Source organism: Gymnogyps californianus, chromosome 11 (genome assembly GCF_018139145.2).
Source record: "Gymnogyps californianus isolate 813 chromosome 11, ASM1813914v2, whole genome shotgun sequence".
NCBI lineage: Eukaryota > Metazoa > Chordata > Aves > Accipitriformes > Cathartidae > Gymnogyps > Gymnogyps californianus.
The window spans coordinates 23369154-23395215 of record NC_059481.1 but is presented as its reverse complement, the minus strand read 5'-3'; positions in this window follow the sequence as shown (position 1 = coordinate 23395215).

Genomic DNA, 26062 nt, shown 5'->3' with positions numbered 1-26062 from the left:
CGTGCCTGGAGAAGCTGCGTGGGAAAATCAAGGAGGCGGCTGACCTTGGTTTTGCACCCAGCTGGCAGCGCCTCACTGCTTTTGGGAACCAGAAGTTGAATTTTAACGAATTTTAGCCTTCTCATCAATAAAACACAGTCTCCCCCTGTTTTCCAAGGGCCACATGAAGCATAATAAGTCAGTATTTATAAAACCCTAAGTGGCACAGAAGTGCAAATAGCCAGCAAGCAGCCGCGGTGCTATTGCTGCTTTAAGACAGCAGATACCGAAGCACAATATGCACCAGAATTATACAAGAACAGGGCCAAAAAAAAAGAAAAGGCCAAAAAAAAAAAAAAGCCATGGTCTTTTTTACCAGCTGGACTCCTGATTTCAGCTGAGGAGAAGCATTCAAGCTCCCCTCTGAGCCTGAAACCCAGAAAGGGTTTGCAGCAGCGCAGGAACGAGCCCAGCTCCTCTGGTTTCTTGGAGTCCAGGTTGAATTTCCCGACAGCTGCTGACGCTGATAACCACCCCCAGGAGCAGTCGGTCCTACCCGCCCTCCCCGCTCCCACGGAAAAAGCAGGGCTGGAAAAAAAATGAGAGGAACGCGAGCCTGTGCTCGGTGTGCGCGAGAGGAGCGTGCACGGGCGTGCGAGCGAGCGTGCGTGCGCGTGAGCGTGCGCCGGCGTTGCTCCCGCGCTGGCACCAGCCCTGCTCCCCGCGCCTCCGGGTTGCTACGGGCAGGGGGAAACACTCCGGGCTCGGGGCTTTAAATTATGAACAATTATCAGCGGGAAAATGACAAGAATGAGAAAATTAACAAAGAGCTCAATACATTCGGCTAAATGACTAACATAAATGCATTCCTATTAGGCAGTCAATATTGGGCTGGCAGCTCCTGTCTGTGCCTATTTCTCATTAGACAAAGCCTTGACCTTGACCTCATTGTCCTGTTTGCCGGGAGACAGAATCCCATAACAACTCGTTTGGCGAATGTATTGGACCAGTAATCCATAAATATTGATTCATTGTTTGCAGTGTAATTTAAATGTCAGTTATAAGCCCAGGGCAGATAAAGATCTGTATCAACAATAAAACTGGATAGAGGCTATAAATCCCCCGGGGCAGGCTGGGTTAAAATGGATATGCAACCCAGGCATCCTTTAAAACAAAAAGCAAAAACAAAGGAAAGAAAAAAAGCCACATTTCCTGTACGTTAGAAGGAAGGAGGATACTGATTATCTGGGCAACCAGTGTGGGTTTGCCAACCCCAAACTGGGTGGCCCCAATCCTGCAGCGTGCCCCTGCGGCCCCTTTGCCCCTTCCACCCTGCCGACGGGAGATGCGGGTCCTCCTCTGCCCAGTGATATTCCCCACTTCTGCTGCACCCCCTGTCCCCTTGCCACTCCTCCTCCTCCTCCTCCTCCTCCTCCTCCTCCACCTCTTCCTCCTCCTCCTCCTCTTCCTCTCATCTCCAGCCCAGCAGAGGTGCCCAAGCTGCGGGACCCCAGGTCTGGGGCTCCCAGCACCCCCCAAGCAGACACCCATGGTCAGGCACAAGGTGCTCCCTGAAATGTGCTTATTTGTTTGCCCTCAAACCAGAGGAGGGGATAACCTCAACCGATAACTGAGTAACTGCCCTGAAACAGAGAGAAAAATAAGTTTTTGCTTTTAGTGCTGTTTTATAGCAGCAGGTTTGTACCTTTGTGCTAGCAGCAAACATCAGCGTCATTGCGGCTGACACAAAGACACAGAACTATTGTTTAAAAAAAAAACAACTCCTTCTTTTTGGGCTAACAGACATGGCTCCAACTGCAGCAGCGTTGTGGACCCGGACCGTCGGAGCAACGTTTCCCTCCCAGGGCTGCAGGACCCGAGGGGCATCTCTCCCTGCATCTGCAGCCGCTGCCCCGGCGCCGTGCCAGCTTTGGACATGGCACAAAAACCAGAGAAACAGCCCCAAAAGCAAGGCCCAGTGCCAGCATGGGTCACAGTCACGCAGATAGACAAGCCCGTGTTGCTGCTGCAGCTAAATCTGGCCGAGCACCAAGGGGCCCCGAAGCGATGCGGGGGGACACCCCAGGCTTTGGGGGTCCTGGGCACAGGAGCAGCATCTGCTCCCTCCTCGCAGCTCAGCCGCGGCTGGGAGGATGTGCCGGAGGTTTCCCCAACCCTTGCTCCTCCAGCCTTTGCTTCCCAGTGCCCCAGCCCAACCCTGAAGCTCCAGGGAAAAGCCATTCCTCATTTTCTCGAAGAAAGAATCCCGCTCTCGCTATGCCCCCCTTGAAATACCCCTTCCTATCTGCTGCCTTCGCACGACTCCGTAACAAGAAGAGTTCAGTTCTGTCTCCTTCCATCGGACCCGCTGGCGTGGCGCAGGCGATGCATAAAAACATTTCTGCAGCCTTCTTGTTGTCTCCTGGAAATGAGACACAAATTCTTGGCTCTCTCTTTCAAATACACTCTTCTTCCTGCAAATGTATGTAAACTTGCAGCTCAAACCCATTATGCATTCAGGTGTGAATAGATAGCAATTTGAAATGTTTCTTTTTCCTGTAGACAGAACTTACATTTTCTCCCACCGGTATTGTTTTTATGCAATACACTACAGTTTGGGGGTTGGTTTTTTCTTTTTTTTTTTTTACTTTAAGTAACAGCCATTTAAATTTTTTTATAGTCTAATATCTCTGTGAAGCAGTCTCAGACACTGAGCTCATTATTTATTGAGCTCTATCAGTGACTTTAAAAGAAATCTTTTATATCAGATTTGCAGCGTAGTAATCTCCTTAGTCTGTTTGACAGGAAGAAAAACCACAGCACATAAACTCCTTTACTGCCTCTGAATATAGGTTAAAAGAAATACATTTTTTGTGGGTTGGAGGGGAAAATCCTGGAGATTAAACAGACCGGCGGGACCCGCACCTTTCCTGGTAGCGGGATGCTAACGGGATTTTATCTCCTACCTCCGAGAGGAAAACAAAATGCCGAGTCTCTTCTCCAGGGCTTTCCGAAAGGCACGTGCCTGCCTCAGATGGGCACGAGAGCCCCGGGATGGGGAGCCCCCGTAATGGACATCACCAAATGACTTGACAAGACAAAGAAATCCTCCTTCGTAGGGTCCACCTACCAGCTTTCTCTGATCAAAGTGGCAAACCTTAATATCTAACAACACAGAGCCAATACGGACTCGAAAGGAAGACGTTTGGGCACAACAGTCCTTTCTCCATCTCCAGCCGCCCAGTTGGGTGGCAAAGCCACCTTGGAAAAACCCAAGGCTGGACCACGAACGCAGCCCCTGGTTGTGCTGAGCTTCACCCCCAACCAGAGCATCAGCTCCGTGCATCCTTTGCGTTGCGAGTTTTTCCTCTGGAATTAATATAAACATCCCTTGGAAGTTTTCATTAAGGTCCCATTTAACACGGTGCAAGGGGAGGCTGGTGTGGGACGCTGCCGAAGGGCGCGGGCTGCGAACGCGACCTTTTAATGTGGTCCGGAGGTATGCACACTCTAATCTTATTAGGCTTAGGGGCTTGAAGTTTAGAAGTTTAATTCAAACCCCCATTATTATGACTTACCCTTTATGCTCCCCTTGCGATGATTAATCCGTGAAAATAAAAAGTCCCTCCCCCCCGTAAATTTGCAAGACACAAAAGAAGCAATAAGCCATTTTCTGGAATAATTTAAAGTGAGTTTGGAGAGAGACTTTGCTCGAGTGCTAGGGCAGATCAGAGCTGCACGGGGGGACCGCAGCTTACGGCAACCTTTGAATTCAGGCAGTTACATTTTAATCCCATATTTGAATAACATGACCAAAAGGTCTTTTCCATTAAAAAATAGAGAGCAACAAAACACCGAACCCAAGCTGGAGCTGGTTAGGTAGGCGGCCAACGCAGATCAGGGTTTCAGGGAGAGCTCGCACCGACGGGAGCCAAAAGGAGCAGGACCCCGGCGGCGCGGGGCCCCGGCCCCTTGCAGGACCCCGAGCTCCTGCAGCTCCCCGAGCTTGGCACCACTTCGGCTCTGCTCCGGCACCCAGAATAAAGCACATTTGGAAACTTGCACTCTGGAAAAAGCCCAGGCTGGACAAGAGGTTGTTGGCCATGGAAGGAGCACGGTGGGTCCGAGGACATCGCTTCAAGCCACCCAAATCTGAAAGCACTGGCCGGCTTCAAACCAGCCTGACCCGCACACCAACCCGACGTCATAGCCCTGGTTTTTGGGAAGCGGTAAAAGATATGGGAGGGCAGGTTTTTATGGAAGCAAAGTGCCTGTTGAAATCAGCAGCATGGCACCGGGGCACCCATTTATCGTTGGTGGGCGATGTCACAGTCCTGGCACCCCAAAAAGCCATCGCCCTGGTCAGTGCTTTCGGGCAGCCCCTCGCCCCTCGCCCCTCTCCAGCTGCTTTGCACAGTTCAACGGCGCTGATGCCACGTGCGTCTCCTGGCACTGAAGCAGCTCCCGCTCCCACTGCCCCTTTCCCGGCTGCTGCTGCTGGAGCCGATGGGATTAACGGGTGCTGAGCCACCCCCCATCCCGCAGCCTGCGCCGTGATGCTGCTCCCTCCTCGGCTGGGCTGCAAAACACCCCGGTCCAGGACAGCGGAGATAAGCCAAAGCAACACGATGCTCCAGCTTGCACCTACACACCGTCTGGGGAAAAAAAAGCTTTTCTCATCCCAAACATTAATATCCCGTGGCTTTACCGCTCAAGAAGTGCATTTGGGACGATTAGATCACAGACGTTATGGAAACTCCAGGAGAAATGCCCGGCGATTGCTGAACACCCCACTTCACTACCTGAAAACAGCACTTCTGCATCTTCATCCAGTATTATTTATTTAGCGTCAGCTTCTTAAACATGCTCTGGAGGATGCTGAAGGTGTACAGCTCAAAGCGCTGCTCTCCCTGACAGCTACCGTCTCCTCTATCGAGTATTAGGGATGCTTAAGTCACGCTAACTGGAAGAGACACTCTGAATAAATGAATCCCCATGTCGCAGAGATGCCGTGTGTTTCCCCAAGCTGTGCAGCCGATCAGGCTGGGAAACCCAGTGCAAAAGCTGCTTTCTCCACGCACAAATTTAGCAAACCTTTTTTGGGGGGAGAGGAGGACCTTGGAGCCCAAATTGGCTCGAGAAGCCAGAGCAACCAGTTGAGAAGAGGATTTATACATCCCAACTCTCCTCGCGGCGACAGACCGATGGCATCCTCGGAGGAAAGCTGAGGTCAGCAGGGAGCTGGTGGGTAGCCCTGGGTATCGCATCCCCTCCCTCCCGCATCCCCTTGGGCAGGGCTCCCCCTTCCCCTTGAAACCGGGATCCCCCCGCGTCCTGTCCAGGACGCGGGGGATCCCGGTTTCAAGGGGAAGGGGAGCCCTGCCCCTCGGTTCAGGCTCTTTGGGATCCACTTCCCGGGACCCCAAACCCTTTAGCATCTCCCCCGCTGCGAGCAGCCGCTGCCAGAGCCGACGGAGCATCGGGTGCAGCCCTCCTTGATGTGGGAGCCAACAGGACGGGTGCCCACGTATCTAGCGGCAGGATTTGGCCCCATATGTTTTTCTTCTGCTTTAATTTACATTCCAGGAATGGATCAAAAAACCAAATAAAAACAGCAAGGTGATGCCAGCTCCTACATCTGCCTTTGGAAACCTTCAGCTGCGGCCGCTAATGTTGCCTAATCCCGGCCAGACAGCGTAGCTGAGAAACTCGGCAGCGGGCAACGAGGTCCCCTGGGGATCGCAGCCCTCTCCCGTGGGGGGAGACCACCACGCTCCCTCCATGGGAATCCTCCTCTTTCCACTGAAGACCATTACACACGGGTGTAAGGCACGCGGCTGCATGGCACCGAGGGGAAAATCTCCAAGCCTGCACCCGCTTTGGCCTCAATTTTAATTGCTTGTGATGAAATGATGGCACCGGGTCCTACCAAGGGCCAGCGCCTTCCAAAAAACCCCATTAGCAGCCAGGCAGCCCCGAGGTACGTTGTTTTTCCAGCGAGTTCACGGAGAGGCCGTGTTCTCCACCCTCCCCCGCCGCCGTCCCCTGGTTTTTGGAAGTGCTTCGATGTCAGCCAACGTGTTCCGCTTTGATCAACAAAACTGCACAGGCACCGGAGCTGATGGTAATAGAAAACAAATTGAACCAGGCTGGAAATGTTTAAAAAGAAACACACAGCACGCGGGAGCCAAAAAGCACAGCCTGGCGTGTCCCCTGCTACATGAAGCAGCGTTTTGCCCCAGACCTTGGGACATCAAACATCGGCAGAGCCAGCGAAAGGCCCCCCCTGCCCCCCCGTGCCCGCCAAAGTGCACACGGGGAGACGGGGGTTTATTTTTGCGGCTGTCGCTTTTGCCCTGCCAGGCCCCCCTCTCCCTCCAAATAAATACACCCTTAAAATGTGGCTGACTCGGAGCTGCCCGGGGATGCAGCTCTGCAAAGCTTCTGCGCTGCTCCCTGGGGGACATGGGTAGCAGGGGGACCGGGCAGGGAAGCATTTGGGGGTACTGCAAGCCCTCCAGGCTCCCAAAAGAGCTCCTAAACCTGGGATGCAGGAGGAGCGACCTGACGGCACATGCATCGAAAAGCATCTTCCCAGCCCCTGGTTCCCCGGGGGGGCCGGTGGCATCTCCTCCCCAAGCTGGCAGGGGAACGGGGCGGCGGGGAGCCCGGTGCCCCATGGCACGGGGCCGGGGACCTGCTGCTGCGGAGACCGTCCCCCTCCTTTCCCAGAGGATGCCTGCGTGGTCCCTGGGGGTGAGCCGCTCCCCTGGGACCCCAAGGGGAAGGGTCCTGCCTCCTGCACCCATCTTTCCCGTGACAATGGCACCGGGCTCTCCCCACGGCAAAACCCGGCTTTACTCTTGGAAACCCCCGCAGCATGCCCACAGGCTCTGCGAGAGGCCGGGCACGAGCCCAGCAAACCTCCAAAATTAAGCGCAATAAAGCGTTTGCCTGCATTGCAACGGAACGGGGTAGCTCCAGAGGGACTTGGCCCCCAGCAGCTCTAACGACATCCTGACAAACCCCACGGAAAACCACGCGAGCCCCGAACTTGTACGGATCTCCCTGAGGGGTTTTGAGCTTTAATGGGGAGGGCTTTGATTTACAGCCCCAACGGTCGCTGCAGAAACGGAGCCGTTCTCCAAATGGCGAGGGGCCAGCGGGACGGGCCGTTCACGAGCTGCAATCCGGGGGTTTTTAAAAAGAAAACAAAAAACTAATGAAGCCTAATGAACACAAGGACGTCTAAAGGGGTTAATGATCAGTAAGAGATCTGAGTTATTCCCAGCTGCAGACTCAGCCTGAGCGGAGGCGCGGAAAGGGGGGAGCAGCAGGACGGGGCGTCTGGGGGAGCAGGGGGTGTCTGTCCCCGCTCCCCCTCTCCTACGGCCCAGGGCTGAAATCTGGGGGCACAGCACTCTACACGCCTCGCCTGCGGAAAGCGGGCAACCCTTGCTTTCAGCTCGGATAACGGCACCGGTGATGAGCGGCACGGGGGCTTGGATGTCCCGGGCAGCTCTGCGGACCCGAGCACACACGCCGGCGCTGTCACACCGTATGTACAGCACGGTGCTATAGGGAAGCTCTATAGACTCACCCCCCAGCATACAAGTCTGGCTGCCAAACCCTATGGAGAGTCATAACTGGCCAAAACCTATTTTCCATTGCAAATTCCTCTGAGTCATGGAAAGATTCAGATTTATCGTTATTTATTTCTTTACTCAGAAATTTGGTGCCGGCTCTCTCCCGCTCTGCCTGTTCTTCCCGTACCTGCCGGCACTATGCCTGACCTGGCAGGTCCCTGTAGGGACTGCCGGGCTGCCCCGTAACATTTCAAGGTCATACCAAAGCCACTTTCATTTCTATTTGCTCTGTTCCACCCAGTTTTTGGGTGTGTGGCAGGAACACATCTCTCGGAGACGAGCCAACACAATGTGGGGAGCTGCTCCCCGGCCGGAGCTGCCGTGCTGGGCTCTGACCCAGCCCGCCGTGCTGCCGGGGCTGGTCCCTGCCCGACTGTCACACAAAGAACAGGGAGCACCCAAAAACCAGACCCGTTGTGGGGGGATTGCAAACCGGGGAGCTGCAGGGACTGCTCGTGCCTTCCCTCCTCCAATCCATCACTCATTGCCTGGCGATGGAGCAAAAGAGATTAGAAAGATGTAAAGTAACCCAATGTGCCACTCCAGCAGATCCCTGGACACAGCACTGGGGAAATTTAAGAGGTTTACCTCTCCGCCCGTGCCCGCAGCAGCCCGGGTGTGGGGAGGCAGTTGGCAGAAGCACTGATCTGCTACAAGCACGGACGCCGATGGATCCGGTGGCTGGAGATACTGAGAGCCGAGAGCCGCCGCACGCCTGACGCCGGGTGGAAGCAGGCGTGCAAAGACATCGGCTGAGGTCCGCTCCCAGGACACCGCTGGAAGATTATCCCATCGGCGGGACACGGGAGACGGCGCAAGGGCTGCCAGGCTCTGTACAAAGCGGCAGAGGGGTATTTTATTTTTATTATTGTTAAACACTGGGCTTGAAAACACCAGGGAACCAGCTGGGACTCTCAAGCTGACACCGCCGACTCATTTGGAAAGTGCACCCTCTAGACCAGACAAGGAAAAAGTTTACAGTTCCCAATATTTTAACCCTAATCCCTGACAGAGAATCAGATTTGGGATGTAATTTGCATAGCATGTCTCATGATTTCATTTAATCTGCCCAATCCTCTTACAGAGCAGAACAGCATAAGTTATCACAGACAACAGGGCTGCTTAGAAACTGCAAATCCACCCACCCAGCAAACCCTGAGCTCTGTAGTTAATCCCGCTCCTGCCAGTGCACATCACCGCGGAGGATGGAGAGGATGCGAAGAAGCGAGGCGAAGCCCCAGCCCCGCTCCGGCAGCACCGAGTCAACCTCCAACCTCCAGCCTCCACAGGGCTGGAGTGACATTTGAGGGCTTTGAGTCACTTCTTTGCTTTCAGGCGATTTGCCTATCCCCAGATCTTATTAGGAACTTAAATACCGTCCTGACTGACACACTAAAAATACGCATTCAGCTACGTCTGCCTTCCAGAATTGACTTAACCCAAAATTTCCTCCTAGCGGGAAACCCACGCAGGGCTCTGCTGCCGCTCGACTTCTTCAGTTAATAGAGCATCTACCAAAGCCTTTAGGCTTCATCTTTAATTTGTCCATATAATTACAGAGAAAATGTATTCTTTATGGCGATCGGATTCCAAATCGATCCAGCAATCGGAGCCGTGTCCTATTTTTCAATTAACTCTTCATCATCAGTCCTGCTCCCTCGCACTCCGCTCGCATACCAAAAAAAAAAAAACCCCAACAAAATACTTTTTAAATGATTTGTTGTGATCTAATAACTCCCCCAAATACCACAAAGTATTAAAATCCCTATTTCAATATCCTTTATCCTTTAAGGTTCTTTATAATTCAATAAACAGGATTTCAAATCCTCCCCAAACTGGGGTGGACTTGTTCTGCGCCGCCGTTCCAGGCCACTCTTCTAATGCATACTCTTATTAAGCTGTGCAAGCTTACAGCTCTTTAATCTTTTTGAACACATGTTGAGAAGAATAAAAGCAATTTTGTTTGGGAAACTGAAGACCATGTTCAGCTGGAAATAAGCTTTTTCTATAATCTCACCTCTTGCTTTACAGAGCCAGCTCTGGGGCCGTTACCCAGTAACCCCTGAAAGGCACCACCTCGCTCCATTCATTTTCTCTCTTTTTTTAATCGTGGGAGGGGAGAATTAAGGAAAAAACCCTAATTTTGGCTCTTTTTCCCCGAATTGGTATAATTTTACAATTTCTGCCCTCAAAATAATCTCAGATCTGGGCTTGCTTTGGCTCAGAGCTAATCTGGATGTAATTCCCCTACCTCTGCCTCTGCCCTTGGCAACACACAAATACAGATTAGAGGGTTATATAAATGTAATTTTCTAATTAATCATTTCAGGGCCAGCCGCTGCATTTTTTTGTATACCAACAAACGCACATAAAGTTCAGCTGTGAGCGAGGGGAGGCTTTATATAACGGCAAGGTTTCTGCTCTGCATCTGGAAAATAAACTGCCCCTTCACGTTGACCTCAGCCCAGCTCCCTAACGCGATGCCGGAGCAAGCACCCGCTGCCAAAACCTGCACCCCAAAGCCATGCCGGGGCTGGGAAGGGACCCCCCAACCGCCGGGGTCTGAGCCACGCTGCTCCGAGGATCTCCCAGCAATGCCGTCCTGCCGTGGAGCGATGCTTCATCCCACCCGAAACACTTTGTGGAAACCTGAGAGAAAGAGGATTTTGTTTGCTTTCTAAATATCTCGTGGAAAAAATGCTTGCACGGCCTCTTTAAAAATAAACTGAAGTGTTCATTAGTTGGCCTATTTTTTCAGGTGTATTCTAATAGCACTAATTAACTCTAAGGTAGATTTTAGCACTTCAGCCTCCCTTTCTGCCTTCAAATGCCAAAACAAATCTTGCCATAATTACCAGCAATCCTTTTCATTACCGGCTGCCTAATTATCCTATTAATAGCACATCCTAAGAGACTATATTTGCTTGGCAGGCAAATATTTGTTTTTAAATTAGCAAACACAAAGACAAACTGCTCTGTTTGCTGAAGGATTTTGAAATGCAAAATGGTTTATATTAATGGAAAAAAAAATTAATCCAAGTAAAACCAAATGCTTAATCCATTTGAAGCATTTGAATCTTTTCAGTATGTTCAACAAGGGGGAGGATAACTGTGCCAGAAGAGGTATCTTGGAATACCTTTATAGTAACACGCCTGTGTCTGTACAAGGGTTCCTGTTAGTTTTATCACTTGGGGAAGGATGCGACGCCCAGCAAACAACTGGCAAAACAGACCCTCGCAGTGAATCGGGCAGCTCAGAAGCCATCGCGCTTCAGGAAACAAGAAAAAGATGGTTTTCACCGTCTTCCTCCCTTTTTTAATTTAAAGCCCAAACTGAAACCACTTTCAAATAGCACCCGTGGAGCACGGCTAGCGAGACCCTTTGGGGGCCCATGAGCGATTTCTGTGCGGGCACCCTGCTGCGCTGTGCGGCTGCGGGCGCAGCGGGGCCGCTGTTTGCCTTGCTAAGGGATGCTGGCGCTCTGCGGATCAGACCGTAGCAAAAAACCAAGCTGCCCATGGCTGCAGGAGCTCTCCCTCCTCTCAGAGCTCTACAGCGCAATGTTTGCCCGGCACAGATGGCTCCGGTGCTGGGAGGATGCTGCCATGGCAGGAGGATGCTGCGGTGCTGGGAGGATGCTGCTGTGGCAGGAGGATGCTGTGGCCGCCGGGAAGGCATGCGGCTCTGTGCACCGCTTGTCCCGTTGGGCCGAGGGGATAATGCCGTAACGTTTTGCTTTTAACAGGGAGCAGAAGTGCTCCCTTTCAGCGTGCAAAACTCCAGAGTGATTAGCCAGAAGAGTTAATTATTCATCCTATAGTTAAGAGGAGAGGTGATAAAGGACTTCAGCGACATGCCCCTTGGGAGCGGAGGGCGGTGGGCAGCACCGGGCGCTTCTCGGGCCCCACTGGGATGGTGGCTCAAAGCCGCTGTGAAACCTCCATCGCCGGGAGGCGGAGGATGCCGAGATGCTCCTCTGCTTCCGCAGCAAGGCGATGGCAGAGTCTGCGCAGGAAGCTCCATCTCCGGGATTCAACCCAAACAAGGATCAATAGATTTATCTGCAGCAGAGGAACTCCACCGACGTGCTTGCAGTCTATGTCAGAGCAGATGAATTATTTATGGACCTAGAGGGGCTTTTTCCCTGGAGGCTTGCATCTACCTTCACAGACACAATTACAGGCAGCTCTCTTCAGAAAACCAACACCTCTTTTCTTTCTTTTTTTTTTTACAAAAACCCAACCGCGTCTTCCCTGGGTTATAAAAAGAGAAATACAACCTCATCTTGCAAACCACTGCGATGAAGGAGATAAATGGGCAGCACTTTGCAGCTTTGTGTTACCGCAAGCCCAGTGGCTACAGGCAAGCTCCCAGGCTGAAGGGGGGGTCACCTGTGTTTGGGGTGCACATGCAACACGGGCTCATGCCTGTCCCTGAACCCTGGCTCGTTGCCTGTCCCCTTACACCTCCCATAACCTCCACATCCCTCGCTTTTTCTCCGCAGCCCGAGGCAGGAGGACGGTTAAATGCGTGGCTCTTCCTTCCAATTTAAGACCAACCTCCCATGCTGTAGCCTGGGAGATCTCAGTCCTGCCGGAGCGGGATATTGTATCTGTCTGGATCTGCTCCTAGTGCCTACCTGCCCACTGCTTGGTCCCCCCGCCACTGCCACTGCCACTGCCACCGCCACTGCCACCACCACTGTCACTGCCACCACCACTGCCACCGCTTGCAGCAGGCAGCACTGCCAAGGAGCTTAGGGGACTTTATTCGGGATTAGAGGGCAGAGCGATAGGGCCAATCTGCGGCTCCTCTGCTGCAGGGACCCCAGCGCTGGGTCACCAAACCCCCTCCACCCGGCCCCTGCCCCGGCCAGTCGGCAAAACCCAGCAGCCAGGGCGGGCTGAGGGCGCAGGGCGAGGGACACCACGCTGCGAGGGAAAATGAGTCAGTTCCTGGGAAATAAAAGGTTAATCAGCCTGCGCAGAGCATTGCCCAGGGTTTACTTGAATGACTCAAGTCTAAAATATAGCGGCGGCCACACCGAGCATACAAAGGGGCTTTGCAATCCATTATGCCACATCGAAGACCTGGCTGAGACCACACATGCGAGAGCAGCAGTAAATAATGCATCGCCGCCCCAGCCAGCCTCCCTCCTTCTCCCTTTCCTTTTACCCTGTCAACCTCCTTGTCAGATCCCGGTGCCAGGCTGCCCGTTTGAATAAGCGCCGCGGGATAACAAATATCAACCCCCTCCTCTTGCAAAAAAAAAAAAAAAAAAAAAGGTGAGAGACGGGCATCGCTGTGAAACGCAGGGTCCTGCCCCGCTCCTCGAGGGAAGAGAAGGGCCGGCGGGTGAAGCTCTCCCCGCACACCAGCAACCCACGCGGCACACCCCCACCCACACCAGTGGTGTTTTATAGCCTCTGGGTTTCTCAGGCCATGGGTCAGGTTGTCTGAGTGCAGAGGGGAGAGGGATGTACCTCGGCTCTGAAAGGCAACTGTGACCATCCCATATATTGGCTGACGCCAGCAGCCAGACCTCCGGGACAAACCCTGGCCCGGGAGATTGAGCCAGCAGTGCCCCACGCCACGAGCCTTGCCGGCACGGTCGAGTGATGCTTCCCAAAACAGCAGAGCCTCGTTGGTACCCAAGCTGCATCCCAGCACGTTGAACATGCATTCGGCACCCAGCAGCGATGCGCGGTGGCTGTCGGCGGTGGGTCCGTGACACCCCCCCGGGGACCACACTCCTCCTCCTCCTGCCTGTGCCCGGCGGGAGGAAGGAAAGAGCCGCACCGCCGCTGAGACCCGAGCCAGGACAGACTGTGTACCTGTGTGTCGTGTTGACACTGACTGACACACGCCTTTGGGAGAGCGACAGCAGGGCGGCCGTGCCTGCATCCCCATCAGCGGCTGACAAGCAGCGCGTTGCCGGCAGAGGTTTGTCAGGGCTGCCACCGCCTGCTAATTACATCGCGGATGAGGATGAGGTTCGGGAAGGGGTGAGTCTCCAAGCTCAGCATCCTTGAAGTGAAGGAGAGCCACCACTTCTGCAGCAGCAGGACCCAGTAATTCAGGACCTCCTCTGTCTCTGTTGGATTCACACCAACACGAGACTTGGCACGACTCTGTCCCAGTTAGATTCAGAGATTTGAGGAGCAGACTGAATCGCTTTGCAGCCTCCCATGCTGTGCCAGGTCCAGAAGCTCACCCCGAGCTCACCTCTGAGACTCCCTGGAGACTCTGACTATCCCTGGGCGAACACCGAGCCCTGGGGGTCCGTGCCCACTTGCTTGCTACATCTTTTCCCAGCAGAAGGCCCTTCTCGGGTCTGTCTCCTCTGATGGTACCAAGAAAGCAAAGAGGGTTTCTAGTAGCAAAGCCTCGGCAAGCAGCGTTAGCACCCACCGCTCCCGAGCTCCCCGAAAAGGGCACAAATCGGAGTCAAACACCCGCTGCTGCCCACGCAGGGCCGGGCAAGGCGGGATGGGGCAGCAGCTGGGTGATGCCCCGAGGACTCATCCCCGCGGATCCAGGCTCCAGGTCACTTCACCCGGTAGCAAAGTGACACACATGCTGCTGCACAAGCAGCCGGCAGCGGCCAGCTGAGCGGCTCCCGACATCCCTGCAATCCGGTGAAGGATTAGGCCAATGCTGTACAACCGCATAGATCAGTGCAGCAGCACCAAGGAGTGCACCCAGACAAAATGATAATGAAAACTCCTTTACAGGGCAAATAGGGTTGGTTTTTGGGGTTCCTCATAACCCCCCTTGTAACCCGGCGTGTTACTGGGAGCAGGTGGCCAGCAGTTTTATCAGGCCTCCAAAATTCATAACGATTCTAGGAGAAACCAAACCCCTTTGAAGCAGAGATTTCCCCTGTCTCCTGAGCAGTTTCTCGTTTTCCCCATGGACCCCAGAGGATCAGCAGACCTCGGGCACAGAGGGTTTAATCCAGCCTCCAGAGAGGCCAGGGGGTGACCCAGGGAGGAAGGCTCTCCTCTGCCTCCCTGGGCGACTGGAGGGGCCTTTTCCCGGTGCTCCGGGGCTTTTGCAGGGGACCCCATTCACTGTTCCCACCTCTGCTCGGGGGAGCCGTGTGGGATGAGCAAGTGCCTGGAGCCTTCCCGGCAATTCGGGGCTGCTGGGGATGTCCTTGGTTGCTCGATGATGATTCCCCTTCTCATGTCCTTTTAGGTCAAAATCACAACTATTTCACATTTAATTGTTTCGGTGATAAGAGAGCAATTCTTCCAGCTCCTCCAGCACCTTAATTAACTCACAGCGCGTGTCTTGCTCTGCATCTCCTGCAGTGCTGCGGCCAGGCCACCTAAACGCAAGGGGTGAGAAACAATTACCCCCGGTAATCTTATAATCACCGGTTTTCTGGGCTGGGAGGAAGGCTCTCCCCCCATCGGGGGTACGAGGGAGGCACGTGTGGGACAGACACCCCATACTGCGTGGGGAACCGACCCCAGCACGGGTGCGGGCAGTGACAGAGGGGCTGCCGGAGGAGCCGGGGTGCTTGCCGATGGGCATGCCGGGGCAGAGGAGGCTGGTCCCTGCCAAGCACAGTTCGGCGGCGGGAGGTTTCCCGCAAGCCTCGGGGGTCCCCAGCACCCATCATGGGCAGGAGGTGTGGGGGGGCATCTGCAAAGGCCGGAGGAAAGCAGTCCTGGCAGCGGGATGCGTGTTTCTCTGAGAAACCCCAGTCTCAGCAGAGGTTGGTGCAGCTGCAGCCCGCAGCCAGAGCATCCCCTGGAGCTCCCCAACCCCTGCTCACCCACGGCTGTGAAAACAGGGCAGAAACTCCGGCAAGAGCCTCTCCAGCAAAAGGAAAAAAAGGAGAAACCAGAGGCAGAGCGCCTCGTGCACCGGCAGCAGGAAAACAAACCCGGCTCCCACAATTCACCGAGGTTTGTTTTCACCCCGCGCCGGGTGGGAAGCAGATGGCGTGCCGAGGGACGGCGCCCGCCCAGGGATCCGGCTCGGTTCTGGGTTTGATGAGCTGTGCACATGTGAAACCCGAACATCTGCAGCGCCATGTGGTGCGTGCAGCGGGCCAGGCGCAGCAGCCCCCCGCACCCACCAACCCGCAGCTAAACACCATCAATTATTCATGACCGAGTTATTTGTGGTGCAAAGGGTCCATCAGCGACTTTGATTAAAAATCCAATGAGTAATGAATATGCAAAAGCAAGCGACGGCTTGGAGGAACAGATTTGTCAAATTGTCCATACTTCATCCAGATAAAGAAAAATCTCAAGAGGTCCTGAAATTGAAAAACTTACCGTCAAATCACAGCATTATCGTAATGATTAAATCCCCTCTGCCGCACAGACACTTCGCATGAGTCTGAATAGGAAAATATTTGTAGCTTAAATTCGAAGTAAGGGCAGCAAGAAGAGTGGCGCGCACACAAGAGGAAATGTGATTTTAATTCACATTGTGACTCCACAGCCATTTAATTATTTTAATTAGGCTTAATTAGTGGTAAATTTACAATGATATGCTTGATACCTGGCATTAAATCTTTCATGCATAAATGTTTTGTTAAAATGAGAAAATAGGCATGTGGCATTTTGCCAGCAATTAGTGCTGAATGCTCTAATGAAAGATTACTGCTCTGCCGTGATTCATGATGACAGGCAGAGCCGGGGAGCTGTTTGTGTTTCGCCGGGCAGACAATAACCCCGTCACCGTCACCTGCAGCCCTGCCATTGCAACGGGTTTGGACCGGAGGCGGGGGCATTGCTGCTGCCCTGGAGAGTGGCATCCCCGGGCGGCCCCTCCGCGGGCAGGGGGACCGCCGCTGGCCCTGCAGGTGGCCCGGGGAGGGGACCGGCCGGCCGACGGCCACCCGCTCCCCACCCCAAGGCAGGTTGTGGGATCACCCAAAGCTTCCCGCTCCTTCCCAGGGATGAAGGTGTCCTGGGCCAGCTGGCTGCCTCTGCGGGCTGGTCCCTCTCCACCTCCCTCCGCAGGAGAATCCATCTCCATCCCGAAGTCCCAGTTGTCCCCCTCTCCCTGCCTCTCCACAGCCTTTCCTGACACCTCCTTTCGTGCACCCCACGCTCCTCATGCCTGGATCCTCTCCCGCATCTCGGTGCGGCCGGCAGCACTCGACCGCGCTTCAGCTTCCCTTGCCTTCCCTTTTTGCTCCAGTTTTTTCAGCCCCTTCTTTCCTGTGGAGCTCTGGCTACCGGAATCCTCAAGCACTTTTAAAAATCCTTCAAGAAAGCTGGAGGAGAGGTGATCTAGTAGCGATACCTGTCGTGTTTGAAGCACAGCTCTTGGCTCGCCGCTGGTCCTGCGCTGGATGGACCAACTCCACTACCACGCAAGATGAAAAGAAGCATTTCAGGAGCAACAGGACCTGGGCGAACTTGGTGCAAGGGTGATTCCCAAGTGCCCTTCGCGTGTCCTGCCTCATGCCAGCTACCCCTGAGCCCTGGAGGTACCGAAACACCTGCGCCGCTGCCTCCTTCCCTTTTAAAAGAAACCTAAACCGGTCACATTCCCTGCTTGCGAATGCAACGGAACAGTTCAGTTTGGGTCATGCCAAGCTACCGCCCAAATCCAAACATATCTGCTGTGGAGTAACAGAAATGATTAAAGGACTGCTCAAAATTCCTTGGCTTTGTCTGGCTCTAATTGGAAGCAGTGCTAATGAGAGGCTGTGGGCAGTGCCCGGGGTGCCTGGGGTGCCTGCTCCCCACAGCCTGGGCGCAGGTGGGCAGGGGTGGGTCCCGGCTAGGAGCACCCTGCAAACGCAGGGGTGGGTGGGGTGCACCCTATTTTCCTGAGCAAGCCTTACGTTTGCATTGTAAATGTGCCCTTCGGTGTGTGCGGTGGCCGGGATGCAAAGCAACCCCGAGCCAGGGCCGCACAGAGGAAGAAACCCGAGGAGCCACAGGAAAGGCGGCAGGAATGGGTGCGAGACCCGGCAGAGCTGGGGACAGTACGGGGAGCCCCCGCACGGCATGGCTGCGGACCTGGGGGGATTCCCGACCCTGCCTGCACGCTGCCTGTGCAGCCTGCCTGCCGCACGCCCCGCCGGGCTCTCGGCAAGGAGGAGGGCAGCAGGTTTTGGTGCATCAGCCCAGCGCGGTCTGCTGATCGCCCCCGAGCCTGGGCATGCCCGGGTCCGGGCACGTGAGGCTCACCCGACCTGAACGGTGGGACAGCGAGACCTCCACGGGCAGGCGATGTGCAGCCAATGGATACACATGCCTCTTGGCTCATAGAGCAACGGGAAATCATTCCGTTAATCTTGGCATTAAAAGTCGTAAGTTGAAAATTGCAAAAAATCCTCTGTCTATAGCATAGGAGACTTGTAGTGCCATACGCTGGATGGAAAGGCTGCTGAGCTTACTGGGCATGGGGAGAGGTGGTTTAGTTGGGTTAGCACGAGGAGAAACGGAGAGAAGCAATGAGGCTCTGGAGACCCTGGAAAGCTCTTGGCAGCCAACACGAGTGAGTTATTGGAAATATATGCAGAAGGAATGTTTGTTTTGCAGCTGGTGGCACACCATTTCCTCATTGCTCAGCAAACACAACACAACGCTCGCTGTTGTGGAGCGAACGAGGTGGCCAGGCTCTTTGGGAGAAGAGTTTGATTTGCATCTTCCCCCTTGATCAGGGTCTCTTGAATTTCTAAAGCTCCTCTGCCCAGGGAAGGGCAGCTGGAGAACCACGAGGCTGCTCAGAGCCTCCAGGAACGGGTGAGGAGAAGGGGCGAGCAGGGAAATTAATGCTTTATACAGAACCCAGCGCATGGAGAAGCCCAAGATACGGGCGCCCGACGTTTCAATTACAAACCTGCTAAAAATCACAGGAAGATGAATTCCAGTATTTTCTAACTACAGTTAAGTGCACCGGGAGGGTATTAACTATCTCCCAGGCCCTATTGATCTTCCTGTCTCCCGCTACTACTGGAAACAATTAGAGGTCAATAAGCAACATGAGATGAAATTTACAGCTGCCAGATAAACCATTTGGAAATATTTCCTTGCCCTTTTACATCAGTGGTTCTGTCAATACCACAATCAAATATTTTTTATGGAAAAGAAAGTATCTTAGAAAATATATCTGTCCTGTCCCATGGACTGGGAGCGCAGCGTGTAAATACACAGCCAACGGCTGGCTGCTGGCAGCCCTCAAAGCATAATCCAGCATACAAATAGCAGTAAGACTTTCTGTTTTAACAGCACCATCCGTCCGGGAGCTGCACTAATGCCTTTACCCTCTCAGTGACCCTGCGAGAAGAAATAAGAAATCTTCCTCCTGAAGAGGAGGAAATCAGGGCATGAAAAGGTTGGGGGTGCAGTTTGCAAACGGCACGCGTGCAGTGACCCCGCTGCCCACGGATGAGGATGCGGAAACGGCTGCGCAGCTTCGCTGGCGGGGGGCATGCCGCGGGCTCCGTGTTGGATGCACACTTTGGACCCTGCACTGGACCCCGTGTGGGAGGCACGTTGTTGGACACACGTGTTGGATGCATGCAGTGGGTACATGCATTGCATGCACATGTTGGATGCACACGCTGGATGCATGTGCTGGACTCCACGTTGGATGCACGTGTTGGGTGCACGTATTGCACACATGCATTGGACACACGATGGATGCCCACAGCCGTGCCGGGACTCCAGGGCACTGGTGCACGTGCTGTGACTGGTCCACGGCCCTGAAGAGATGCCTGGCTGGGTGCAGGACCAGACACAGCACAGCCGCATTGCCACAGCGTGCTCCTGGGTCCTGCTGCTGCAGCAACCACATCCCCGCCAGCCACCTTGGCTCCTGCAGCCGGTAACGCAGGCACCGTCATGGTGCTGGGGCGAAGGGTGACAGAATAACCACAGTGGGCCTGGCAAAATCATGGCATCTGAGGCAAGCACAGGGACATCCCAGGAGCAGAGGCACCCCTGCCCCAGCCTCCAGCACGAACACCAAGGACTCAGGACAACACACTTAAATCTAATTTGGCTCCTGGCAAGAGATCTCCAACCTGAAGAGATGCGTAGTTCTTACATTAAAAAAAAGCCATAAAGTCTACGCATACATGACAGATTTACTAGAGAAGCAATTCACTGCAGTGCCATCAAGCAAGTGTACATACAGCTCAATTTTGTAAGGAATCATTCATGGTACATTTAGTAAGGCTCCAGGATGAATGGGCTGAAGCGTTCTTTTGCTATTTATCTCCTATTTTCCTTGCTTGTTAACTCCTCCTCCCCGAACTCGGCTGTCACCACATTCCCACCCCTGATCCACCGAGCAGCCGTGGCGGGATGGGGAGAGCCGTGCCACCGGCTGCCCTGAGCTGCTGCAGAGCCGCAGGATGGCAGAGGGCACCGCTGCCGGGGCAGGCAGGGCTGGGGGCAGGCAGGGCTGGGGGCAGGCAGCCCCACGCTGCCCACGCTGCCAGAAGGGGCATCTCCAGACACGCAGGACCACTTGCATTCTGGACCCTGCAGTCATGCACTCCTCCGCCTGCAAGCCGAGCTGGCACGTGGACAGGTCCCCGGAGGGATGTCCCGGCAAGCCCTCCTCCGCTCCTGCACCTCCGTCCGCATCCTTGGAGCCATCCTGGAGCCATCCCTGACCTCCCACCCCAGCGCTTCTCCTTCCCAAGGGCTTTGGTGGCTGGTTCCTCTGGGTGCCAGGTGCCAGCTGGCGGCACATCACCTCCTCCTGCCATTTCTCCAAGGCTCAGGAATGGCTGACGGCCCATTTCCCTGCAAAAGGCTGAGCCAAACCTGCAAACACCAACTCCAGGAGCCACCTCCTTTGAAGCAGCTCCCCTAGCCTTTTTCCTGCCAGGTTCCCTTCCGCAGATGAGCCAAATCCCCTCCGGACACTGGCCCCCTCTCCCTGCCACCGTCCCCTGTGCTCCTGCCCGGCCACCCCACCCACCAGCTCGGGGGGCTGCGGGGGCTCTGATGCCCACGATCCCTCCCGGCCTGAACAACCGGGATGTGCCACGCTTGTGAGACACCCCGCAGGTAAAGCAGCACTCCAGAGCAATAAATTAAAAGGAAAGCTCTTCCTAAATCAGCCTTTCTCCCCCAAGACTGGGTTTCGCTATTCCCTAGGTCCAACTGCATCCTCCCCACCCTATCAGCTGGAAAAGGCAGAGCCCGGCGTTGCCCCATCCCATGCCACACTGCCGAAGCAGCCAGCGAGCCGGCGGTGCTGGCTCCTGCAGTCTGAGCACGTCTCCCACAGACCCTGCACGGAGGCGGTCGCTCGTTAAAGGCTTTCTGTCCCCAAACGACCCCTGCGCGTCTCTGGAGGGCTCAGCTGCACCGATGCCTTCATCCTCCCAATACCTTGAATTTCGACCAGGAGGGAGACATGCATCTGTGCATACGTGCCGCTGGGAACAATTTTGTCAACAGCACTTTAACATCCAAGTGATTCTCATCACAGCTGGTACTAGGAGCGCTGGGAACTGCAATAAAAATAGTTTTATAAAATAAATTACCTAGCATTTGCATATACTGTGCATAAAAGCACACACTTGGATGCTGACACTGAAGACTCCCTGGGTCCAGGTCTGGTCTGGTCGCAACAAGGAGAATAGTAAACAGTGAAAAAGCCCTTTATACCAGATGGCAAACAAGGGCTGGAGCGGAAAACTTAGCACTTCTTAATTAAATACCACTTCAGTTCAGAGTCCAACCGGCTCTAGGTCGGTGAACAAAACATTGTCTTTCTCTTGGAGGCGAGGGCACACCAGTTTTCCCAGGGAGGGAGGACCAGGAGCCCTCGAGCAGCCAAACCCTCCCGCAGCCCCGCAGTGCCGGCAGGCAGGATGCAGCAGCCCGCTCACTCCGTGCTCGCTCCGTGCTCTCTCTGTGCTCGCTCCGCATGCTCCGCTGATGGTCCCCCGGCCACAAACCCCAGGTCAGCACCTTAACCCGCCTGCATTATTCACCAGTTAACCCACAGGCATCAGCTATCCCCTCCACTCCCTCTGTGCCTGCTGGCTGGGATTTTGGGGACACCAGTACTGGAGTGCACTGGGGTGTACTGGGGTAACTGGGGTGCACTGGGAGGTGCTGCACCGCCATTCATGCTGAAGGTGGAGCAGCACCGCAGCCGCCCCAGCCCAGTGCTGCATGGATGTGCCAGCATCCTTGAGCAGAATAAACCACGGAATAATCCTGCAAAGCAAGGGGCACCCGCTCCACCCAATGCTTTGGCCACGGATCCCCAGAAAGGCAGGCAGAGAGCCGTCTCGCACCCCAACATGCTGCACCTCTTCTTGTCACCCCACATTTGTGTGCCTCGACAAGAAGGTGCCCCCCCTTCTCTGCTCCCAGCCCCACACCCCAGGCTGCCTGGGTGTTGGATCTCAGAGCGACAGTCCTCAAGCTGCAAGACCACAAACTTATTTATTCTGAATACTAACAGTATAAAACAAATGTGTGGCCAAGAAAAGGATCGCTCTTCCAGCAGGCAGGCAGAGGGCACAGGTCGCAGCACCAGACAGATAATCAGCAGCTTTTTCAAGCCTGCAGGCTACAATGAGTAACTTGAAGGCTGAGAAACAAATGAGCGACCATCTTAAGTTATAGTGGCAGGACATGGCATCCAAATCTGCCAATCTATGGCTTTAAAAGAGCTGGATATGCAAACCTCCCCTGCGACCCCAACGACAGATCCTCAAGTACTCAGTAGCTGCTGAGGGCAGACTTCCATCAGAGCTATAAGCCCTGAGTAAACCATGAGTATGGCCATGCACGTGTGGTCCCAAAGCCGTGCTAGTGACTACACACTGTCGAGGCGCTTGGGGGTGCAAGATAACGCTTTACACACTGGGCTCAGCAGAGCAAAAAAAAGGCTCCAGGACTGACGTGCCTTTCAGCCTACCACCCTCCTCAGGGCCCTTCCAGCACGAGAGGGGGCAAACACAGACCCGCCACAGCTTCCCGCGCCCAGAAAACCCGCTGCGTGCCCACCTGGCCGTTCCTCCTCCAGCAACGGGCACAGGAAGATGTGGGCTCGAGGATGCAGGAGGTGCATGAGACTGTTCGTGTGTAGTTAGGAGAGGGAGGCCAAAAATCCAGAAATGGGGATAATTATAGGAGTTAAGCAGAACTTCGCCTTTGCTGGAGGTGTCTCTTCCACCCGAGGCAGAGGGATCCAGCTTGCCACAGCACTGAGACCCCCACCGAAAGCACAGCCGAAACCCACGTCCCTTCACAGCGCACTGAAAATCCCTGTACAGAGCGCACCCGGCTTGAGCAGCCACGCACGCAGGAACACCCGGCTGCTGCGGAAAACCCCTCTTCGCCCCTTGGAAGGTGGGTTGCTCTACAGCACCCGCTCTTGGCCAAAACCTTGGATGCTCGCCCACGCTGGGTGACCCCAACCGAACACCTCCGTTCATGATTGCCATGCATCCTTCATTCTATTTGCATTTCATTTTATTTGCACTGCAGGTCCTCCCTGCCCATCACGGCAATGCCCGGAGCCCAGACAGGGTCCCTCTGTGCTGCTGTAATTAATAAATAACAACAATCAGCGGCCACATCCAGTACTTGCACCATCACAGTGCAATAAAAGCTAATGATAATGGGCAGAGCTGGACGGCGACTTGGCAAGGTCGGAAAAGCTTCCTAGCAGGTCTCTTTGCCAAACAAGCACCAGGCATCCCCCAAAACTCAGGGCTGCAGCATCCCCGGTGCCCCTGCCCAGACTGCAGAGCTCCGAGGGAAACTGCTCTTCTTCCAGGCCGCTAATACAATTTTCTTGACTAAACTCCTGAGCAGTGATACACAGGAGTGCTAACAGCCTGCGAGGGTCCCATACACCGTCTGCTTTTTTCATTATTAAAGGACTGCGTGGGTATTTTGGAGGGCTGGCGATGGAAAAGGCATGGCACATGTGCTTCTACCTCCAGGCTTTGGGATGTTTAGAGCGGCTCGGCCAGACAAGATGAAAGCAAACACACAAAAGATTCTTACCTGGATGCTTTGGATTGCCGCTGGCACTGTGCACTCCAGTTGCCCTATTTCTGTTCCTTTTAAAGAGGTCCTTGGCAAAGAGAAAGGTGCACCTTGAAATTGTCCAAAGCTTTCCTGCATTAATACAGGAAGGAGAAAAGACACTTCAGCGACTGCTTATGACGGGGGACAGCAGCCCCAGGCAGGGGTGGGGATGCCGGCACGCTGGCTCGGTCCCCATTTCCCAGAGCTAGAGCTGGACCTGGCTTGGGAAACCCCCCTAAACCCATCCTGCAGCCTAACACTGAGATCTCCCAGAGGGCTGCAGCCCCTTAAGCCCCAGTGGTTTGTGGTTCTGCGGGCAAAAAAAAAAAAAAAGAGGATTTTTTGGATACACACTCTTAAAACTGAGGGTGGACATTTTGAAATGCCAAACCTCGTAACAATGGTACATGAGCAGCATCCTGCAGGAGCCAAGACGCCCTGTGCGGGAGACAGCAAGTCCTTTGGTGGTCCGAGAGCAAATGTCACCATTTCAGTGGGGAAGCACTTATTTGAACAACAGCAAAACCCTTATTTTACCGAATCTTTTCAATTTCGAAAACAAACTTGCAGCAAGGATTCACTGTTTGACTAACGGAAAGCTCTGCAGGTGGAGGAGATGGCCGCTCAGATACCGAGGAATTTACAAAGCAACCTGTTGAAGGCTACACGTGTTCGGCGGAAGGAGAAGGAAGGGTAAATGCAGACCATGTGTGTCGGCAGCGACCAGGGCCTTGGGGGATCCGATGTCAAAGGCTCTAAATTTGGACATTACAAGGAGCACACTCCCTCTCCCCAGCCCCATCAGCCCCGCTGCAAACACCGGGATGCTGCTTCGAGGCACGGGATGAGGGAGCTTTGCCAAATTCAAATGCCATTTCGAATGCATCACCCTGGGAAGGGTGCACAGGAGCCCCTGGCCTCATCGGGGGGAGCACCCCAGCCCACCGGGGAGGATCTCTTTCCCCTCTAATTGCAGCCACGTAGTATTTTTTTGCTCAGAAGCCCTCGTCTGTGCTACTTATTAGCACAGGTGGGAGTCTGGCCACCTCTGCCTGAAGCCCTCACAACTCAACACTGCTCACAGCCACGCTGCTGCTGGAAGGACGGGAGTTCAGATGGTGCCTTTCCTGCGGCCTCACCGTATGGATTCTGTGAGTGTAAACATAGGTCCAGACCTGTTCCCACCCTCTGGGCTCTTGGGGACACCAGGAGCAGCTCCTGGACCAGTGCATCCCCTTGGCTCCATTCATCCCCCCCAGCTCTGTACATCCCCCCAGCCCCGTGCATCCCCCCAGTCCCGTGCAACCCCCGGCCCCATGCATCCCCCCAGAACCATGCATCCCCCCAGCCCCGTGCACCCCCCCCCACTGCCTCCAATCTGGCAGCCAAGCTGGGGGCACAGGGATGTTTTTCACCGAAGGGGTGTGAGCAGGCGACTGTAGCTCGAATGCCACCACCCAGGTGACAGGGCGCGCAGCTCAGGGACTGGCATGCCCTGCCCAATGCCAGGGTGTGCAAAGGGGTGTGCAGGGTGCGGGAGCTTTCCCAGGCTGCCGGTGCCACATAGGCACCATCCTGCGGGTGCTGAGCTGCCCGCGATACCCCCGCACCCTCACTCCTGCCTGTGCCAGCCAAGGACTTCCAGCACCTCGCAGGAACAGCCCCTCTGGAAAGCTCAGGGTTAACAGCATCCCCTTCAAAAGGCTTTTTTCTAAAAACCAACATTATTTACAGCTCCTACCTCCTCAAGGGTAAATTTGCAGCCACATCATTAAGCACAGACAAAAGCCTTTAATCAGGCCGGGGCAGGGGTATGCACAGCCCAGCCGGGAGGGAGCTGGGGGGAGACGTAAGCTCCCGTGGATGCAAACCCGGGGTGGCCGCATGCCCTGGTGCTGGAACCAACATCACTCCCCCTGGGCCTGCCACCCTTCCCGCTCTCGCCGCTATCCATCCTTTTTGTTAGCCATCCGGGGCATCCCTCCCCACCTACAGGCACCCTTCCAGTGGGTGCCCACTGAAAACAAACCTTCATGGATGGGGAAAAGAGGAGACGGGATGCTCCCAACTTCTCCAGAGGGGCAGTTTCTCATTTCTGCCAGCAGTAATTGAGGACCATTTACCAGATGGAATAAACTGGCAATTTCTTTAGTGGTGACAAAAACGGGGTATCCTTCCAGCTACACCGTAGCCAGGGCTTGAGCATCGCGCTGTGGGGCTGTGAGCCTGCTCTCCAGCCCAGACCCCCGTGGAGGGGCTTGGGTGGGCTTCTGCCCTCTTTTCTCTTTTCAGACGGAAGGAAGGTGGAAGGAGAGATTAAATCCTTCTTCCCAGGGCAGTCCGGAGAGCTGGTGGTTATGTTACACAACAAAGAGCCACTGCACCTCCCTGCAAAATGATGTGCTGCTAAAACTCCGGTTAATTCTTGCATTCAA